Source organism: Syngnathus scovelli, unplaced genomic scaffold, assembly GCF_024217435.2.
Source record: "Syngnathus scovelli strain Florida unplaced genomic scaffold, RoL_Ssco_1.2 HiC_scaffold_45, whole genome shotgun sequence".
Lineage (NCBI taxonomy): Eukaryota > Metazoa > Chordata > Actinopteri > Syngnathiformes > Syngnathidae > Syngnathus > Syngnathus scovelli.
In genome coordinates, this window is record NW_026061549.1 from 93733 (window position 1) to 101551 (window position 7819).

General features: G+C 48.2%; 1 non-coding gene and 2 pseudogenes across 1 annotated transcript; 2 read left to right on the forward strand and 1 right to left on the reverse strand.

The window, feature by feature from the left end:
- Positions 1-856: 856 nt before the first annotated feature.
- LOC125968142 (U1 spliceosomal RNA) lies at positions 857-1022 on the forward strand. Its single transcript, XR_007481087.1, has one exon. It is a non-coding gene; the product is annotated as a U1 spliceosomal RNA (small nuclear RNA).
- Positions 1023-2323: 1301 nt separating this feature from the next.
- Positions 2324-2408, forward strand: LOC125968152 (U5 spliceosomal RNA; annotated as a pseudogene).
- Positions 2409-7027: 4619 nt separating this feature from the next.
- LOC125968150 (U2 spliceosomal RNA) lies at positions 7028-7235 on the reverse strand (annotated as a pseudogene).
- Between the last annotated feature and the right edge of the window lie 584 nt (positions 7236-7819).

Below are 7819 nucleotides of genomic sequence, written 5' to 3' on the forward strand. Positions count from 1 at the left end.
CATCGACGGTGCTGTGGTGGAGTGGGTGAGCTGCACCAAGTTCCTGGGGGTGCACATCAGTGAGGACCTCTCCTGGTCCGCAAACACCTCGTCACTGGCAAAGAAAGCTCAGCGCCGCCTGTACTTCCTGCGGAAGCTCAGGCGTGCATGTGCTCCTCAGGCAGTCCTGTCTACATTCTACCGTGGCACCATTGAGAGCGTCCTCACCAGTTGCATCGCTGTCTGGGGTGGTAACTGCACTGAACAGAACTTGAAGGCCCTGCAGCGCATAGTGAATACGGCTGGTAAGATTATTGGTGCTTCGCTCCCCTCCCTGAAGGACATTTACACCTCCCATCTCGCCCGCAAGGCAACCTCGATTGCCAGAGATGTGAGTCACCCGGCTCACTCTTTGTTTGACCTTCTGCCCTCTGGGAAGAGGTATAGGAGCCTGCGCTCCCGCACCACCAGACTCGCCAACAGCTTCTTTCTCCAGGCTGTTAGGGCCCTGAACTCGCTACCCCCTTCTGCGTAGCGTGTGGCACTGTTGCGCTATTTTCTGGAATGTCTGCTGTACGCACACTTGCTCCTTTTTTTGCTTCTCTTATTTATTTATTTATTTGTTGTGTTATTTATTCATTATTTATTCAGCACGTTTGTTATACTTGTTTACTTGTTTGTCTGTTGTGGGCCATGTCTTGTCACCATGGGATAGGGGGGAACGAAATTTCGGTTTCTTTGTATGTCTTCGGCATGTGGACAAATTGACAATAAAGCTGACTTTGACTTTGACTTAAACAGTTCTACGAATCCTGTTTCATCCACTGAGTGTGTATGTGTGCCACACGTTTTTAGCAATTAAGCCCGTGACTGAAAATGGCGTGTGCGGTAAAGACGTCGGCCCATGATCAAGAAGGTGGTTCACCCCATGTGAGGCTCAGCCATTGCACTACGGTTGTGCTGACCTCTGCAAATTCCCCTACTGTGTGAATCTTGACTGCATTATTTCTGGTAGTGGGGGACTGTGTTCGCGCTCTCCTCTGGTCTTTCTGATGAAAACAAAAATTAAGCGCAGTAGTATGCACATGGAGTTTAAGTCTGCGATGCTGTGACACACTGAACGCTTTTGATTATGTAATTAACTGTACTCTGGAACTGTGTGTCAGGGTTCTCCAGATTATTCTTATCGTATGATTATGTTGGAATGCAGCCTGTAATAAATAACCTAGCTAGATTAGTTTTATGCTTATGTTGGAATGCAACCTGTGATAAATCACCTAGCGTGTCCCATCCTACACAAAGTCGTAAAACACCCCTTGCTATGTTTTGACTAGAGGTCAAGGGCTTTCTCTATTCAGTCCACTCTTACCCCCACCCTGTTTCTCTTAATAAAAATGCTCTTGCAGGAGGCGAGAGTCAGACCTCCATTCGAACATCGCTGTACGCACAGCGACGAATGGACTCTCCACCTGCAGGTGTCTAAAGGGACTTACTCGTCTCCCGTGTGGTTCTTGCAAAATAAGTTGGACTGAGCGAATCTCTAACACTGTGCATTTGCTCGTTAAACTGTATTCACCAAATTAGCAAATGCAAAATAATATGTAATTACCACGTTCCTGACTCGTCATATGATATGAACGTATCAAAACCTTTTTGTCGGCTGTAGGTCTGTCTTTTTAAGAATGCGCCCGATTGTTGTTCCTCATACATCACAAGTATGGATTTCTAGAAAACAACTTTTACTTTCTAAAGTAAAATGACAGAAATATTTTCTAATGTCAAATATCAAACGCCACCAACGCAGTGGAGGTGAATTACACTCCAAACCATGCCAGCAACGTCAAAAGCCTCAATTATTTGCGACACAAGGGAGACATAGAGCATTTCCGAAGTTTGAAAAATCATTTGAGAAATTACGATCGTATTTTGTTTCCCGATTTGTGTTGAATAAAGTTATGAAATTACAAATTTTCAAATAAAACACAGGGATGGGATCATTTCCCGTTCTCTCAGACCAAAAGTACACGTACCAAGACATACAACTGTTTTTACCATCAATAATCAAAATAGACGCCCAATATAATTGAAAGAACGAGCGCCATCAGTGTTCGATCAGATACCTACAATCCTGTGCGCCAACAATGTTTAAAGTAAGTGAGACATTAATGAACACAAAATACTCGTTTAAACATTCTATTTTGCTTGAGTCCTTGTAAGTATAGTAAATCCATCAACTTCTATTGTTTGTATTAGAAGGAATGGTTGCTGCAATTTGAGTGTGAGACCGCCTGTGAATTTAGTGAGACCAGCAGTGGGGTGGCCCGTTTTGACTCAGATTTTCAGATCACTCGTTTCTCTTCAGATCGAATAAATCTTTCGCCTTTTACTAAAGATTTCTGTGGAGAGGAACAATAAAGAGTATACCATTTCCGTGGAGAGGAACAATAAGAGTATATCTCAATTTGTTGATGCTCTGCGAAAGAATATCAATATTGCAACGGATAGCCGCCTATATCATACTCCGTGCAACAATCATACGTTCACATAATTTATACCGGCACGTGTGAACATGTTCACATAAACAGAGAAATTATGCCGAGTGCAGACAGACAATCACGTTTAAAACCTCGTTTATCATCCATCCATTTATCCATCCTATTCCGCTTATCCGGGTTGGGTCGAGGGGGAGACAGCTTTAGGAGGGACTCCCAGGCTTCCCTCTCCCCAGCCACTTCATCCAACTCAACCCGGGGAATCCCAAGGCGTTCCCAGGCCAGCCGAGAGACATAGTCTTTCCAGCACGTCCTGGATCGCCCGCGAGGTCTCCTACCGGTGGGACATGTCCGGAACACTTCCAAAGGGAGGCGTCCAGGAGGCATCCTGATGAGATGCCTGAGCCACCTCATCTGGCTCCTCTCACCGTAGAAGAGCAGCGGCTCTACTCCGAGTCCCTCCCGGATGACCAAGCTTCTCAAGGGAGAGCCCGGACACCCTGCAGAGGAAACTCATTTCGGCCGCTTGTATTCTGGATCTCGTTCTTTCGGTCACGACCCAAAGCTCGTGACCATAGTTGAGGGTAGGAGCGTAGATCGACCGGTAAATTGAGAGCTTTGCCTTTTGTCTCAGCTCTCTCTTCACCACGACGGATTAGTACAGAGTTCGCATTACTGCCGACGCTGCACCAAACCGCCTGTCGATCTCGCGCTCCATCCTGCTCTCACTCGTGAACAAGACCCAAAGATACTTGAACTCCTCCACTTGGGGCAGGATCTCATCCCCGATCCGGAGAGGGCATCCCACCCTTTTCCGACCGAGGACCATGGCCTCGGATTTGGAGGTGCTGACCCTCATCCCGACCACTTCACACTCGGCTGCGAACCACCCCAGTGAGAGCTGGAGATCACGGCTTGAAGAAGCCAACAGCACCACGTCATCTGCAAAAAGCAGAGACGCAATGCTGAGGTCCCAGAACTGGACCCCCTCAACGCCTTGGCTGCGTGTAGAAATTCTGTCCATAACCATTATGAACAGAATCGGTGACAAAGGGCAGCCTTGGCAGAGTCCAGCCCTCACTGGGAAAGAATCTGACTTACTGCCAGAAATGCGGACCAAACTCTGGTATTGGTGATACAGGGACCAAACCGCCCTTATCAGTTGGCTCAGCACCCCGTACTCCCGAAGCACCCTCCACAAAACTTCCCGAAGGACACGATTGAACCCCTTCTCCAAGTCCACAAAACACATGTGGACAGGTTGGGCGAACTCCCATGCCCCCTCGAGGATCCTGCCCAGGGTGTAGAGCTGGTCCACTGTTCCATGGCCAGGACAAAAGCCACACTGCTCCTCCTTAATCCGAGGTTCGACCTCCCGACAGACCATCATCTCCAGCACCCCTGAATAGACCTTACCAGGGAGGCTGAGGAGTGTGATTCCCCTATAGTTGGAACACAACCTCCGGTCTCCCGTCTTAAAGAGGGGAACCACCACCCCAGTCTGCCAATCCAGAGGCACCGTCCCCGATGTCCACGCAATGCTGTAGAGGCGTGTCAGCCATGATAGTCCCACAACATCCAGAGCCTTTAAAAACTCTGGGCGGATCTCATCCACCCCCGGGGCCATGCCCCAGAGGACTTTTTTGATTACCTCAGTGAGTTCGACCCCAGAGATTGGAGAGTCCACCTCAGAGTCTCCAGGCCCTGTTTCCACAATGGAAGGCGTGTCGGTGGAATTGAGGAGGTCTTCAAAGTACTCTCCCCACCGACTCACGACATCCCGTGTCGAGGTCAGCAGCACGTCATCTCCAGTGTAAACAGTGTTGACGGTGCACTGGTTCCCCCTCCTGAGACGCCGGATGGTGGACCAGAATTTCCTCGAAGCCATCCGGAAGTCATTCTCCATGGCCTCGCCAAACTCCTCCCACGCCCAGCTCGGGCTCCTTTTCAGTCAGAGAGGCGATATTCCATGTCCCAAGAGTCAGCTTCTGCAGCCAGGGATCGGTCCGCCAAGGTCCCTGCCTTTTTCCGCCGCCCATTTTGCACTGCACCCGACCCCTTTGGCCCCTCCGGCAGGTGGTGAGCCCATGGGAAGGGGGACCCATGTTTCCTTTTCGGGCTGTGCCCAGCCGGGCCCCGTGGGCGAAGGCCTGGCCACCAGACGCTCGCCTTCGAGCCCCACCTCCACGCCTGGCTCCAGATGTGGGGCCCGGTGACCCGCGTCCGGGCGAGGGAAAACAAAATCCATTTATGTTTTTCTTCATAAGGGGCTTGTGAGAGCCGTGCTTTGTCTGGCCCTTCACCTAGGATCCGTTTGCCATGGATGACCCTACCAGGGGCATGAAGCCCCAGACAAGATGGCTGCTAGGATCATTGGGGCGTGCAAACCCCTCCTCCACGGTAAAGTGATGACTAACGAAGGGGCTTCGTTTGTCAATGCAGTTTAACTTCTGGTGGGACCCATTTGAATTGGCACATGCCAGTCTATTGTAATTTGGCAAAAAATATTGTTTTTAAATAAAAAACAATAACCAACCCTGTCAATTGCACAAGCACTCCTCTTTACTGTTCACAAGCACAATCACAAGTACAAGTCGTCTTCATCCATAAGCACATGAGTCTTTCCTTGTTAAAACACAGCAGCCCTACAAAAAATGTTCCATCAACTTTTAGTGTCTTAATAGACAATGATGGTATTTATTTAAATATTGAAACAAAATATCTACCTCCTTCAATGTTACACGTGAATGCACATACAGAGAGAAGTTTTATTCATTTTGATAAGGCTACATGAAGCAAAATATAAAGGTGAATACACACTGTTTTCGTGCACCATTTTAGCCCAATTCCATCATTTCCTTGTCTGTCTGTGCCTCCTTACCAGCAAATTTCTGGAAGTCCACATGGCGTCTTTGATGGCAGCAAAAGTGAGCCACTGCTTTGTAAAGTCTTCTTGCTTGATTTTCAACGGGCTCACCCCATAGAGTACAAGGTTCAAGATTCAAGATTCAAGAGTTTTTTATTCGCCATGTTTGAGCGTGCCAAACAAGGAATTTGACTTCGGTAAATCACAGCCTCTGTTCAACATTTAGGTGACTAACAACAACATGTGAAAAATGAAAGATATTCTCAAACATCCCCTGATCTTAAACTGATCTTAAACTCCCAAGAGGGCAAGGAAAAACTCATAACTCCAGCTAGGGGAAATGAGAAACCTTGAGAAGAGACCACAGATGGGAGGGTCCCTCTTCGAGGATGACCAGGCTGCAATGGATGCAGAGAGGACACATAGTACAAACAGTGTAAACAAAAAAGGTGTGGAAAGCGGGATGTTATTGCACAGTAATGACTCTGAGACTCTAAGAGTGGTGTGAGTTCATCAGAGCGACAGCCTGGGGGAAGAAGCTGTCTCTGTGTCTGCTGGTTTTAGTGTACAGAGCTCTATAACGGCGTCCGGAGGGGAGTAGTTCAAACAGGCTGCAACCTGGGTGCGAAGGGTCTGTTGAGATGTTGATGTCTGCATTCAACACTTCCCTTGCCGGGAACTGCAGGTCGCCCACAGGTATACGGCAGCCATGAACTACCTGAGCAGGTGCCACACTGACTCCTGGGCGCCACAGCCAGGTCGGGGGCACGTTGAGAGCGCTGATATGCCCCGGGAGTGCATAACGGACCTGACTGGGAGGCCATCATGGGCCACCATCCACGACAGGTCCCAACAAGTTTGTTTCGAGAGGGCGGGGTGGTTGACGTTGTGCCAAACTGTTGTGGGCTCGCCGAATGCGGGTCCGAGCACTGGACAAACCACTTCCCGCTGTACGACAGAGATCATAGATCTGTGACTTGTTAAAATGTCACTATTTTCTTGCTCTAATTTAAAGTTCTTCAAAAACTTTTTGGTGAAGAAATAAGAAGGTGGCGCGTTAAAAGACACAGGAATTCATTGGTCGATGGGTATTAGCTTTAGTTTCCGGAGGTATGTGTCACGTCTCGCCCTGCTCCACTATGTGTCTGTCTTGGTTTCTGTCTGTGTGCTCGCCCCTCCCCTCCTGTGTGCCCATGATCAGTGTGATTGTTCCCACCTGCCTCTCGTTACCTGTCGTGTATAAAAGTCCTGTCTGCCCCTCTCTCCCTGTCGGATCATTGGTTTTGGTCATTGGTTTTGGTCATTGGTTTTGGTTCCTGTCGTTCGGTGTGTCGTCCTGTCTTGGTGCCGTCATGTCCTGCTGTCTTCTTGTTCCACGTCCCGGTCAGTCAGTCAAGTTATTGTTTAAGTCATGTCAGTTTACCGAGTCTGTATTTTGAGTTGCTTCAATAAACCCTGGTCCGAGCTGCACTTGGTCGTCCTGCTCCATGCTCCACCACCCAACCGTGACAGTATGAGCCCATCCAGAATCGTGTCATTGCTTGGCTTTTCGATGCATTTGGTGTAACGAGCGCGCTTCGCAGGTGCAGGGCAACATATCTGCTTCCGAGGAAGAGTTTTAAGTTCGGGACTCCTTCTCCTCTATTTTTTTTTCTTTTTCTTCATGGTGTCCCTCTTCAGTCCCTCTGACTTGGATTTCCAGGTGAAGTAAAAAATGGCTCGGTCCAATTCTAAAAGCAACTTACTTGCTGGGATGAAAACAGAACTGATTAGTAAAAGCAAGGGTAAAATCACCACTTTTATGGTTAAAATTCTCTCTTCTACGGTCAGCTCTCTTAATCCCCCAAACCCAAGAACAGATACTACACTTTATCTTAGCCAAAAGGCAGAGAAGCGATGGAGTATGCGAGTGAGGGACTCGCTTACAGGCTTCCCCGTCTACCCATTCTCACCAACGGTTTGTTAGAATAGGCCTCTTTGGCACATGTGATTAGCTAGGGAGCTTGAGCTATGCCATTATATCGCTGTAACACTTCTCTTGCTTTATTAGCTTTCTCTACTCTATGAAACCCTTTGCACATATGTAGAAGTCGCTCTCGGTTAAGATGACAAGGTCACACATTATCACACAGGCTAGGCAGTCGCCTCCTTGCAGGAAGGCGGCCAGAGTAGTATAAGAGCAGGAACCTTGGCGCTGGGAGAGGAACCTTCTTCTGCATCTCGCAGAAAGGGCTCCACAGCTGTGCATCAATCATTTTGGCATACATTAAATAGTTAAACTGTGAAGGCTTTCTCTTGGTAATTACTGTTAGCATATCGAGCATTAAAGATAAAGAACTGGGAACAAACCTAACAGGTTACAGTACGGAACAGAGTGCTGCTCTAATGGGCACTAAAAAATCGGCAAACTTGTCTGATGACTTATTTGTTCACTCTTCTTCATCCGCAGTAATGCATGTAGTAGTTCACGAGGCATATATGT